This window comes from Podarcis raffonei, chromosome 5 (assembly GCF_027172205.1).
Source record: "Podarcis raffonei isolate rPodRaf1 chromosome 5, rPodRaf1.pri, whole genome shotgun sequence".
Lineage (NCBI taxonomy): Eukaryota > Metazoa > Chordata > Lepidosauria > Squamata > Lacertidae > Podarcis > Podarcis raffonei.
Window position 1 is genome coordinate 64,777,049 of NC_070606.1, and position 14,380 is coordinate 64,791,428.

The window sequence follows — 14,380 nt, forward strand, 5'->3', positions numbered from 1 at the left end:
GAGTTGGGGGGCTGCGTGGGCACACCGTGTCCCTTGCTACCTCGTGGCGGGACCACAGCCGTGTAAGTAGGTCACATTTACACACAGCTCGGACTCTGCAGAGATTTCTCTTTCCGCTTTAATTTCTTTTCCTTTCAGTCTCAGGGATTTGGGAATTGATGAAAGTCTCAGAGCAGGATTTTAAATAGTTGATTAAACAGCAATCAGCAGAGAGCTCGCTGCGAAGCAACCCTTGGAGAATCGGGGGTGGCTTTTTGCAGCCTTTCTTTTGCCTTCCTTCTTAGCTCAGAGGGACACTTCACAGGTTACTCAGTGGCAAATGCGGTTTTGCTTCTGGGTGTACACATGGCAGAGAACCCAAACATCTCTGCACATGTAACGCATGCTGGGATGGAGGAGAAATTCAATTTTGTTCACATCTTAATAAGAAGCTACCTAATTTGCACCTTCTGAAACAATGTGCAATCCGAAACATTTGAAATTAGCACTTCTCTGAATTTTGCAGTTTTCTACCCCAAAACCACATTTTAGAGGGAAATATGCACAAAAATAAAAGCTATTAGAAAAAACAACATGCAAAAATGCATTATAGTGGGGGGAAATGCTTGCAAAAATTTGCGTAGCCAAAAATGCAATCGAAGCTGGATTTATTAGGAGAAATTCACACTAAAATGCTGCTCAGTTTACATGAGAAATTTATGTATTTATTCTTATTATTTGGTGGGGAAGGAATTCATGAACTCCTACAGAAATGTGGAGAAGTGAATGGAAGATTGGAGAAATGAGAAACTTACAGAAACAAAATTAACTGATCTGTCCGTCCCTATATACATGTGATCAGAAGAAACACACATTTCCCATAGGCATCTGTTGCAATTTGACAGGTATTTGTAAAATAATTTGCCTACAAGCTGTTTAAAAAAATGCAATGAGTGAAGGCAATCTGGAGAAATCTTGCCATGCAACCTCATCTGTTTGTACCAAATCCACAATATCCTGTTCCATATACTTTCACCATTTTCTTCCCCCAGATCTGTGTGTAGGGATGGAATTTTCCGAAAATCTCAGTGTTGAGCTTATCCCCACAGATTCCACCCCAAACTTCTCATCTCTCTCCTTGATCCCAAGAAGAAGCAAGGGTTATTTTCTTCTTCTTCTTCTTCTTCTTCTTCTTCTTCTTCTTCTTCTTCTTCTTCTTCTTCTCCATTGTTCTGCCAGTTCACAACATCTTGTGAAGATCAAGGAAAAGTCCAGGCAGTATTCTGCTCTGATTCGCAAACTTCCTCCTGACTGCTCATGGTCTTGTAGGGTAGTCACTTACATATTGTCAAACATGAGGAAATATAACACATACACACAAACTCAAAATGAGAGGGAGACATACTGTACCAATAAAATGTGCATGGAAAGAGAAATAATTAATTTAAATGGAAATAAAATACATCTCACATTACTGCAGAAGACTATGACCATGTGATCTGCATGCTAAATGTTGATGAGCAAGTCCAATGCCACTGCTGTCCCTTCCTATGGTTTGTTATCTTTAAACCAAAACTTAGAACAGGCAACACTTTAAACTGAGAACTGTCTTATGTAATATAAGCCAGATGGCCATGTTCATGGTCTTGCAAATGAATGCAAATTCACTGCAATAACTACCAAACACTGGGCTGTTTTTAATATATGTAATGCAAGGATGGGGAACCTGTGGCCCTCAATATATGGTTGGACTTCAACTCCCACCACTCCCATGGTCCATGGATGGCAGTTGCAATGTTTCAACATCTGAAGGACCACTGGCTACTCATCCCTAATGTAATGCAATTGAATAAATTAGGCTGCTTGTGTTTATGTCCTGACTCCTCAGTCCCATAGGCCTTCAGAGCAAAAAAATTCTGGCTACAGATTTGAACATTCCATATCTCGCTCCTTCCTAACTTCCCCATCTCATTTAAAATGGTTTTCACCTGGTGTTTGGGGGAGGGAAAGCTCAACTTTTGGGGTGTCCTGGTTTTTACTTTTTGAAATATGGCAACCCTACCTACCCTGACAACTTGACCCAGTCCAACCCAGACACATTTGCTACCCTCAGGGAGGCCCATGGCTTCTCCCACTGAACCACAAGTTGTGGCTGTCTAGCCTGGAAATTATCGACTTCTCTTCAGCAAACTCTTTGTAGACCCCAGACACATATCCTAGCTCCCTAGAAGGTGCCTTCAAGAATTTATGCAAAGGATAGGAAAGGATGAAGTTTATCTTCCACTTGTAAGTAGATTTCTCTTCCCAGTAATTCTGGATCTCTCAAAGCCCATAAACTCATTCATTTAGAAAGAAAAACAATGCTCATGGAATCTCAGTGCTTTGCTGCTGCTACTGCATCAATCTTCTTTAAGCTTAGTCCTTAAAAGAAAAGCATATATCTCAACTAACTGCAGCATCCACAGTGGGTTTTTTCCACCCAGATTACAAATGCCTAGCTACACTCTGAACTTTACACACTGATTTGAACTATCCAGCCAGGCTCTTTGGCTGCAGGCATCTAGTGATCTTAAGATACACTGGTGGTTGTAATTTAATCTCACCCTATCATCTATCTATCTATCTATTTATCTATCATCTATCTAATCTATCATCTATTCATCCGTCTGTCCATCCTCTTGCAGAAAACTGATGTTGAAGACTTGTTATTTCACACTCCTAGAACTATAGAGAGTATTACATTGACTACAGCAGTGATGAGGAACCCATGTCCCTCCCAATGTTATTTGACTCCAACCCCATCAGCCTGAGCCAGCATGGCCAATGGTTAGGGATGCTTGTAGTCCAACAATATCTGGAAGGCAACAGGTTCCCCTTCCCTGTGCTTCATAGAAGTTTAAAGTAACTCTCCTGTGGACTATGTACCATCGCCTTTATGAACCCAATGGGATAATTATTTACAAAATAATATTTCACAGTTGTGCAGTTAGATGTATAATTAGGTCACCTCCAGGCTCAGTATTTTGCAGATCCCTGTTGCCTTAGCACAACAAATCCATATTAAAAACAACTGGCCTTTTTATGGTTAGGAAAGTGACAAGGGAATGCATTGAAAAGAATGAATGATTCGTGGGAAGATGTATAGGCACTATGCAAGCAAATCAAGATGAATGCACAATCGAGACTGGACATAGTCTGACGACTGTACAACAAGCTTTGTACAACAAAGTCAAGATGGATGCTCAATAAACAGGTTGTCTGGGTGAGCCCCTACTGTGTACATAACAGACCTATTAACCAAAGTAGTCCATTGCTCAGAAGCAATGTGTACAATTTAATTCAGATTCCAACTCCAACCTTTGGGGCAAGCACAAGGGCGAACCAGAGTTGCTATGTTCCTAGTGGTTCCTGTGCATTCTGTTCTGTGTATTCATTGCAAATTTCATACAGAGATAACTTATCTAGGATGGCAGTATACCTGCCTGTTTGGAACAAGAGAGAATGGTTTCTGTCATATCCCTGGCAACAGCTGAGGATCTGTTCTTGCTTCAGCTGATATTCTGCCTATTATCTTGCTCATGAAACCGCTCACGAGTATGCTTAACTGCTTAGAATCTCATCTTCTGACTTGATACAGATCTGCTAAGTTTAGTTCTGTGTACTTTGGAGGATTGTGTCACCTTGCAGAAGGACAAGCCCTAGCATACGTGAGATTTTGAGGTTATATATATATATATATATATATATATATATGCATCTGTGAAAATTTCCCCTCCAAAGTCTCTCCCCCCCCCCACTGTGTTGCCATTTGTTACTGTCACCATTCCATATGGGAGTAAAATCTCTGTCCAGTTAAAGATAGATGTTGGTTTATTGTATATAAAACAAATGGCCAGATTACCTTTAAAAGGCTTTATGGTTTCTGACATTTTGTATGCATAATTTATGCTCCCCAATTTGGAAACTGCCCAAAAGTCCATGAGTTACTGAGTGGACTGCAGACTTGTGACTTGGCCAGCCAGATGGATGTAACTCTAGAAAGAAGTGAGTGCTGCCCACTCTTAAGGATACACAAACTATTTAATGTTTGTGTCTTGCTCTGATCGGTCAGAGGAGTCCACAGGGCAAGGCAGGTGTTGCAGCACCATGGACAGCTCCAAGTGAGCAATCAGCTCCAGCAAAGGCTAGAGTTAAATGAGGCCTTTTGAGCCACTGCCTGCCATCTACTTCTCCTAGTCTCCTGTGTGCAACCAGCAGTCCATAAAGAATCAACCTCTGGCCCACAGATGTGCAGCTCTTCTGTGCTCCCTGGCATTCCACCTGGGACACTACCTGCACTAGTAGACCAGCAAGGTAGGTTGGGAGGCACTTGGTTGCGCAGACCCAAGGAAAGGCAACTATGACGGTCCTAGCTGTATGGTCCCTGGTACTGTGGGATGTGGCTTTGAAAGGGGTTCATGCCTGCCAGCCTTGGATTTAGTGGCCCCCTGGCCAGCAGCATCAGACTCAGGTACCAGTATAGCTCCTTTGGAAGTGATTCTGTACTTTCTGACCCTACGTTTTGATTGCTACTAGAATCATGGCAGTTTGGAAAACATGGATGTTGTACTAGTCATGGAAGCTGGAAAGGGGAGACTTTATACAGAGAATTGGGTCTGTGAATATTAGAGTTTAATGAATACTGAGTTTAATATTAGAGTTTAATTAATACAAATGCAACAGTTTGGAGTACTCACAAAGCAGGCAGGGGTGGAAAGTAGGCCTGCTTAATTTTGACTCAGAGCCAGAATCAAGGCAGCAGAGATATAAGTGTTCTGAAAGGACCAACAAATGCATTCCACCCAAGAGGCTGGTTGAGGAATGTCTTGGGTTGGGGAAACACAGTTCATGGACATGGCTGGGTGGGCAGGTATAATAATGTAAGGTCTTGCATAGATTAAGGGAACTAATGCAACCATGCAAGGCACATGGAAATGTGTATCATTCAAAGAGGAGGAAGTGTGCCATGCCTGCTCATAAGGGTCTTGGAAACAAGCTGTGTGAAGGAGAGGGGCATAGAATGGAGAGAACAGAAAATGGAAGGTCTGTTGGTGAGGGATTGTTTGTAGGAGAGATTGGGAGAATGGCAGAGTGGTGAAGAAACTGAAGAGAGTGACTTGAAAAACAAGGCAAAGAAAAGTAGTACAGAGTGGATAAAGGAGACAGAATAAAGGAAAACAAACTCTGATAAGGTGAAAGACAGAAAGAAATTTATAGACAATGGCAGCATTTTAATGTGGTTAATGGTTTCAGTTCCAAGTGCCATTTTCTTTCTTGCTCCTGAAAAACTCAGACACTTTGCAAGGCATTAAAGCAGCAATAGGAACTCAAACTGCTTCCAAAAGTTGTAAAGAGGCATGAACAAGAGAGAGAAATAAAAATTGTCAGAGTGAACCAAGCGCTTAATATTCCTGAAGAACTGAATATGTCTCAGTGAACAAAGACGGTGCACCATTGCTGTCACAATACCATCAAGTGCTGGTTGTCAATGAACATTTTGTGCCCGCGGCAAATTAAGACCTATTTGTGGAGCAGAATTGGTGAAGAGCGCCTAAGTAATGTTGCCATACTGGCAATAGAAAAGGTACTTGTCCAAGCCCTCAAGCTGTCATAAACCATTTCACAAAATGGCAAAATGGCGTGAGAACCAGCCAGTTTAACATCCATAAATTATCTGTATAGGTACTTTTTCCATCCTTCCTCCCCTTTCTGATCAGCCAGACCTACTGTATATTACCTGGAATATCCAACAATGTGTTTTTCGTTGATCTGAATTATCCAAGGAACGTCTTCATTCTTTTAGTTTCCTCTCACTGAAAGCCTGCATTCCTGGTTCTGCCCGCACTAGTTCAGAAGTAAAGCTGTTTTCTAAAGAACTACATAGGTGTTCTAGCTCTCTGATTTGTACATTGGAGAAAAGTTTGTAATTGAATGTTAACTTGTTTTAAAACCCATTTCCTTCTCTTTTCTTTAATGCAATTTGTATTTACCGTGGTACCTCAGGTTACATACGCTTCAGGTTACATACGCTTCAGGTTACAGACTATGCTAACCCAGAAATATTACCCCGGGTTAAGAACTTTGCTTCAGGATGAGAACAGAAATTGTGCTCCGGCGGTGCAGCGGCAGCAGGAGGCCCCATTAGCTAAAGTGGTGCTTCAGGTTAAGAACAGTTTCAGTTTAAGAATGGACCTCCGGAACAAATTAAGTACTTAACCCGAGGTACCACTGTATATCTATAGACATAGCATTGTAAGGCTACTATCATGCAGTCCCCATTGGAGGATTTGTAATGCCTCATCACAATCCTGGATTTGCAGCAAGTTAGGGTACGGGAGGAGAAGGCAGGTTGCACAACAGTATTGTCCAGTGTTGGTAGTTTAAAACAATGGCAGATGCTTGAGTAAAATATCTTCACACAATAGAATATTTGGGGACTCCTCATCCTTTATCTTTCTCAGATGAGGAATGGAAGAAGGACTGATTTGAGTACAGCAAGAAGGGATGGACACTGAAAGAGAAAAAGTGGTTGTTTAAAACAATGGCAGGAAGTTTGAGTAAAGCAGGGGTAGAGAAACAGTGTGAAAAAAATGACAGTTGCAAACAACAGCAGAGGTCTGAGTAAAGCAGGGATGGAGGGAAACACAAGGAAATTGTGGCTTAAAATAATAGCAGCAGAAGATGCAGGAAGCTTCCATGTAGGTGCTTTGCTTGCAAGGGAGATTTCGGAAATGAGGTGGGGAGGACGCAAGGTGAAAGTGAAAATGGCTGCATAGCAGGGCTGCAGAACAGAAGAGATGGGGTTAAGAAGTGACAAGTGAGCTTAGTGATTATGTGAGTTGGAAGAGGAAGCTCTAGAGCAGTTGGTCCCAATTAGCTAAGTACTGGGGACTCTCCGTTTTTCAAAAGTCAAGCCATGGACCAGGCCCTACTTTTGAAAACGTTGACATTTCTATGCTAGTTTTTGCTATGTGAATGGTGCCATGGACCCCCTGGGCCTGGAACGTGGACCCACTGGTGTCTGCGAACCACCAACTGCTCTAGAGGGTTAATGTGGCCACCGGAAGAACTGGGTGGTGGACTGGATGAGCCACTTCCTGATCCAGAAATCTCTTCTTATGTCCTTACATTGTGTTCTCTTATCCCCCACCCTCACAGACAGGCCCTGCCAGAATCCAGCCTACTTAGCTTCAGCAAGGAGACTACATCATGCGCCATTCCTTATAGGCTATGTGCTCCTTCTCTACGGAATACTTGTTCATGCATCCCATTTACAGAGAGAGAGAGAGAGAGAGAGAGAGAGAGAGAGAGAGAGAGAGAGAGAGAGCTGTTTCCATTTCTAGCATATCTTTGGCAGCCAGTTCAGTCCAATCTCCTTTCCTTACCATGTGGAAAGGACATCACTGCTTATAGCCAACAATAATAAAGTGCTAAAAGCAGGTTGGGTTCTCATCATTCAAAAGGGGCCTTCCTCTGGAAACAGTCTAGGTCAGCTCACTTATTTAACTTTCCTCATAAAGTTACCTTGTGTTCAGTTTGACCTCATTATTTTTTTGTGTCTCAACAAGTTCCAGACTGTTTGAGACATGGAATTCTCCCCCTGCTGCAGCTTTAATCATTTCCATTCTTACTCGACTCTGTGTTTTTTATTAAAAAAAAAACAAAAAAACAAAAACCTTGAAGTCTTTAGTGGATTTTCTTTTTTAAAAAGAAAAGTTGGGATGAATTTTTTGGAGGGACGGGGAATATGAGAAGGATGCTGGTGGCCATTATAGTCCCAGCCTCTTGTCCCTTAAGAGCCTAGCTGCTTGGCAGAGAGTGTTTTAGATAACTCACCATATGACCGGTAATACATGTGTCTTGTGGCCATGAGTTCCTGGGATGTCTTATGCCTGGAGTGCTCTTGGGAGAAAAGGGTTGTCTTTCAGGATTGCTGGGATAAGCTTTGTGCAGTACCTTAACTCCTGGCTGGCAGCAATGGGACTTGATATCAAGTGGTGCAGCCCTGTTACTTGTGGATAAATGGGGGAATTATTTCCAAAGTGGCCGCTGAAGAAGGCAATTACAGCGGAGATCAAGCCGATCGCGCCAAAGGAAAAACGGAGCAAAAAATCCAAAACAAGGTAAAACCATGCTAAAAAACGGATCACCTGTGGGGAAGGAAAGAAAGAGGAGGGGGCTCGGCTGCAGCCGGGTTCAAAAGCCGAGGCCCCGCCCCCAGCGCCAGGCAATTGGCTGGCCCGGGGGTGAAAGGTGGACTGGGATTCCCTAACTATCGCGGGGCTGGAGCCAGGCCCGCGCGTGTGGGGGGGCATGAAGCCCGCAACCCCACCTCCTTTGTCGAGGACGGAAGTGGCTTTACTTGAGGATAAATGGGGAGGGGCAAAAAAATAAAATAAATGTCCCTTCATTTCAGGTAGGCTTTTAAGTGGTGATGTTTATCCTGGTCTGCATCTGTATTAGACCTATTTTTTTATATATAGATATTTATTAAAATTTTCAAAAAATAGAGAAAAATAAAAAAAAACAATTAAAAACACATAAAATTTACATTCCTTACTATCAATAACAAATTTCCTTGACTCTCCAGTTCAGCCAGTGTTTCTCCACTTACAGCCATTCTTGTAATGTCCTGAACCCCCTCTAGAGGGGTTCTGGTTTCTTAGTATCTTCCAGTTCCAACCCAAAAGTCAAATTAGCCTTTTCTTCTTTATTTTTAACAATTTATTACCAAATTGTAACAAATATAACCAGCAAAGACAACAGAAACAAAGTTCTCATTTTTTCCCAACTTTGACAGCTAGTTTGACAGCTGTCAAAGTCTTCTATATCTCTTCAGCAGGCTCTCTCACCGATCGCTCCCGGGTCCTGGGGGAGGGGTGACAATTCCGCTCTCAATATTAGCTCTTATCCTCCAGCACAATCACTTATATTGCCAAAACGTGGAGTTAATTGCTTTTATCCACAAAAGAGAAAGGTGTTCTCTCAACCTTAGTTATAAAATCCTTGCTTTAAGATGTTTACAAGGCGGGTAGGCGGACTTCCTCTTTGCGCCTTACCCGGTCGTGCCTAATTCCCAAGAAAAATTTTCCCTTTTTAAGTCCAATTTGCGTATTACTCACGGGTTGTTACTTTTAGTCCAAATGTTCAGAGAAAGAAGTCAGCGCTCTCCGTCCATGGCATGCGGCTTCACTCAGTAGGGGAAGCAGTCGACTCTCAGCACTGCACTGCTCTCCGTCCCCTGTTCCGAAGCCTTTAAAAAGGCTCCTTCGCGGGTCGGGGGGCGCAAATGGAGCCCGCCAAGTCACCAGGTCCACAGGCTTCAGCGCCTGTGGTTTCTGAGGGTCCCTGCGTCGCCGCCGCGGCAGGACCCGGCCCCTACTAAGCCGATTCCCTCCGGAGCTCGGAGGGAATCTGCCATTAGGCGATGGCGCTAACCCGGAAGTCCTGTATTAGACCTATTTTTAACTGTTTTTACATTGGAGTGTGTCCCCCCCCCATGTGTCATTTTGATGCAATTATTTTTTAAAACAACAACATGTCAAATTGGTAGCCCACAACCAAGTGCTATGAGTTGTGTTTTATGTGAGACTGACCACACCCTTCGGGCCAGTAGATGTCAATGCCCATCTGTCTCTGCATAGCTGTATGAAACCACTTTCCAGAAAACGCAGCAGACTGCATTGCCTGCAATTCTGAACTCCTATAACTGAGCACCTATGCTGTGAGCACTCTTCCTATTACCACCCTCGTTAGTGAGCGCACATCCTCCTGGAGATGAAAGCAGTTTGTGCCGTGTTCTCCTTTGCTCTCAGATCCCCTCTCTCTCCGTGCTGTTGTTGTTGCTTTGTCAGTGTTGTTTGTTTCCCAAATTGTGTGCTTTCCAAATCTGCCAGCATGACCCAGATATGCCCATCTCCCCGACCTGCAATGAGGCAGGGCTTTAGATGAAAACTGCCAGTGGTGCCTGGGGAGAATGGATAAAAGCCTCCTGTTGAAATGGGTTTTTGAAGATAGAGACCAGAAGATGGGCAGGGGGAGAGGCAGAGGGGAGCATCACAGCTGTTTCCTTTTATGTTCGCTAAAGCTGCTGTTATGCCATTTTTTTTAATTAAAATGTTTTCCAAGGCTGATGTGATTTATGGCTCTCTGTCCTTTGCTGAGGGATGTTGATCCGTTCAGCTTGTAGCCTGGGGTAAACCAGAGGCCGAAGCGGGGAACTGAGCTGCCAGGAGATGTGCCAAGGCTCAGGTGTGATCTCAAGATATTATCTATCCTTTTATGGCATCAATTTTTATATATATATAAGAAACGGATAAAGGAGCAGAAAGAGAAACCTATCTTCTGCCATTGGTCAGATCCTGTCCAGAAGCAACAGAAAGGGAAGAAGATAGGAACTAATAGAGGGATAGCCAATGTAGTACCCTCCAGATATTGTGACTACAACTCCCATCATCCCTGACCATTGGCCATGCTGGCTGGGACTGATGGGAGTTGGAGTCCACAACATCTGGAGTGCATCCTTTTGGCTACCCTGAACTGGGAGCTGGGAAGGTTTGTGTTCCTATTTTCTTTGGGAGCCATCTTTTCACCTTACAACTTAGAAGCGTTAAAAAGGTCAGCACCGCTCGTGCAAGAAAATTAAGGGGATGAGGATCAATCCCCAATTCACTGCAAAGGAGCCCTTTTGGGCCAGTGATTCAGGGGAAGGCTCCAGCAAAATGTATTTGGGTTCAAATTTGGAGAGTTTCTAAGAAAAGGAATCCAGGCCCCTTGTGGTATTTCTGGGTGAGTGAGTGAGAAGTACAAATCTGGGGGAAAGAAGAGAGTGGGGGGATCTTAATTCAGACACATTGCACAGAAGTCCAAACTTTTACAGCCATCAAAAGCCCTTTCCTGGCAGACTGAAAATAGCCTTATCGTCACAGTACACCTTCCCACACATCCACCCTGAAGCTGGAGGGTTTTATTTTGGAACAAAAATCAGATTGTGATAAGTGGATTAAACGATAGCAGAGAGATGGAATGAGTTTCACTGCACACAAGCCTCTTGCTCAAAAAATCCTTGTTCATTATAAGAGAACGCAAATACCCTGGCAGAATCCAGACCTAATGAAAAGCTTATTTGCCAGAGTCTGAGTTTATTACTGGACTTGCTGTTCAGATCTACCTCTAAGGAGACACAGCACAAGTCTGCTGGAGGGAGAAGCCAGCAGAAGGAGTCTTGCAAACAACAAGTGGCTAACATCCCAGTGGAAGTCCTGTCTGAAGTGTGGGCCCTTTCTGAATATATTTCCATTCCCTTAAACTCTTTATGTATGTTAGAACTTCTCTCTCCATAGGACTTAATGAAACATGATCTTTATAATTTCTATAGCAGGTGCTCTTGTACAAAATGCCTCACAATTCCTAGTTCGTTTAACTCTACAACAGCCCTGTGAAATATTTTTGGATATGGGAGAATGCATTGTCCAAGTTCTCCCAGTAAGCCTTCATTCTTCAGGCACAATACTCGTATCCATTCCAGCACACTGGTAGAAAGCTAAGATTGTTTGAGAATTCATTGTTTTAAAGAGGAGATTTCAATTTTTTCACAGACATGGTGGCATTCAACTGTTTTGGGGTTTTTTTGCACTAGTTCAAGAAGAGTTCCTCCTCTCCCTGCCTCTGCTTATGAATGCCCTATGCTGTCCCAAAATCTTCTCCAGAGTGTTATGGGAACCCACAAAACAGATTTAAGGGACATGCAGAGGGAGGAGTAGGGAAGGACATTTGGTTCGTCAGGGAGAAATTTAACTATGTTAAGTACAGCTCATGACTTCACATCTCCATCCTTAATGTATATTAAATTACCCATATTTTTGCAGGTGGTATCCAACCTTCTCAGAGCTTATCTAATAATCGGTTTGCTTACCTATTTTAATGGACAGATGTTAGAGGTGTGAAATCTACACTGATTGATGGGCTTCAACTCCATACAAAAAGTTGCTTCAATGCATTTTTAGGTGTTTAGAATTGCTTGTTGTGCTTGCCTATTGTGGTTCTGTCAATTTAGCCCAAATAACTAGATGGCAGTGCACATAAACAGGTTTATATGTTTTTGTGGTCAGCAAGACATATATCACTGCAAACCTCAGCATTCCTAAAGAAGACACTAATTTAATCCTATGGAGAATAGTTGCCTAAAGAGAGAAAGAACGGAGTGGAAAAGTTAAGAAATCAGGGGATTTGGGCAGGCGAAAACCAACATCTTGCATGATTTCTCCTGTCATTTTTTGGACAAGGGAGAAGTTAGATTCAGATCACATTTAAATGTGAATTTACCTAATTTTCAATTTCCAAAACAAGATCTAAATTGAAAGACAGCCACCCTTTGAAATTCATACTTCTGTGAATTTTGCAATGCTATTCGCCAGCCAAATAATGTGTACAAACAATGCACATACTAGCAGAAATTGTGTGTGTGTGTGTAAACACATATCTTAGTGAAGATAACAGACAAAAATGCATTATATTAGAGAAAATGCTTTCTGCACATGTGTATGTTAGGCAAAACTGAATACGAAAAGTGTCCATTGGGAAAAATTCGTGCTAAAATGCTAATGAATTTTCATGACAACTTTTTAAGACTGGAAAAATTGGGAGAGATACTGAAATTGACATATCCATCCATCCCTAGTCATTTTCCTGCAGCTTTGCTTTGTGCAAAAGGCAAAGCTGTGTGGTGCTGGCCAGATGTATAATTCCCCACCATTTAAATTACTTTTTAAAGTAATTGAGCACATGAAATTGCTTTCACATGCTCAACCACAGGAGGGAGGGAGGGAGGGAGGGTGTGTATGTGTGTGAACATTTACACCTCAAAAGTAACTGCAAAGTCACCATATAAATGGATTTACTCATGAAAGAGGAAGGTTGCAGTTCTTGAATTAAGGAGGAGCAGAGATCTGGAGAACTTCTACACGCCTCAACCCCGCTCCCTGCAATCGTGGAAACCTTCTAATAAGAGTAGCTTAAGAAAAGTGTCATGAAAGTTACTTCCAATGTGAGCACTGACAGGAGGATATGACAACACCCTGTGATAATGATTCTCCCTATGATGGCCACCCATGAACCTGGAAAATATGAATGTTCCAGTAGGGATGAGGAATAAATTCCAATTCAGTTCACATTTAAAGGCAAACCTACCTAATTTACACTTTTCACACAAATGCAAACTGAAATGCAGGTATGAAATTTACACTTCCCTAAATTTTCCATTGCAGTTTTCTAGCCCAGATAAAGTGTGCATTAAAAAATGCTTATATTTGTGAAAATAACACAAACAATGCATTCTATTAGGGAAAAATACCCCTGCAAAAATATGCATATTAGGCCAAATTGCACACACAAAATGTGTATATTAAAAATTCACACTAAAATGCTGAAGACTTTTTCAACAACAATAACAGCACATATAAACTGATGTGGAAAAGTGCAAGGAAGCAGAAAGGAACAATTGATCCTTTCTCTTCCCTAGCAAGATGAGGTAAGCAAGACTTTCCAGAACAGAACACATCTGCCCATTATCTCCCTCACCACTGGTATTTTATCCAGAGCTGCCAGAGCAACCCTGCTGCAGCTCTGATCTGATTGTCCTCATGTCAGATTCGGAGAGATGTGCAACCGGAATGAAAATCCTTGGCCTTTTTCACCAACCAGCCTGGAGCTGATGTCAACACACAGACAGAAAAGATGTGTCAAGATTTTTTTTAAAGCAGACACAAACAGCCCATGAAGCAGAACTGCACATTTATTTCCCTTTCCCGGGAAATAATTGCTTATTCTACACTAAGAGTTTACATTTTTATTTTTTTTACCTTAAAGTTAAGAATTCATGATTGGCTGTGAATTTATTTTCATGTTTAAAGAAGCAAGAGAGCTGGCTGGTTTGGGGTTCTTTGTGGGATTTGGTAAACAGTCCATGGCCACACTCTGGTGCACAGTTATTCAAACAAAGGGACACAGCCTAGAATTGGTCTGCAAGAGCCGGTGAAATCAATGAGGCTTAAATTTGTACTGTATTGTAGCCATTTAAAAAATACGTATTGAAGTTAAAAAACAACAATTCGGCTCCCTTCTTTGGCATCCTTTAGCTCCATGGAGCCAATATTAACTTACGTGTGGGCAATCGACAGCTTGCATGAAGTCTCCACAGCCCTCGCTGTGTGGGTTAAACCACAGAGCCTAGAACTTGCCGATCAGAAGGTCGTCGGTTAGAATCCCCGCAACGGGGTGAGCTCCCATTGCTCGGTCCCTGCTCCTGCCAACCTAGCAGTTCAAAAGCACGTCAAAGTGCAAGTAGATAAATAGGTACCGCTCG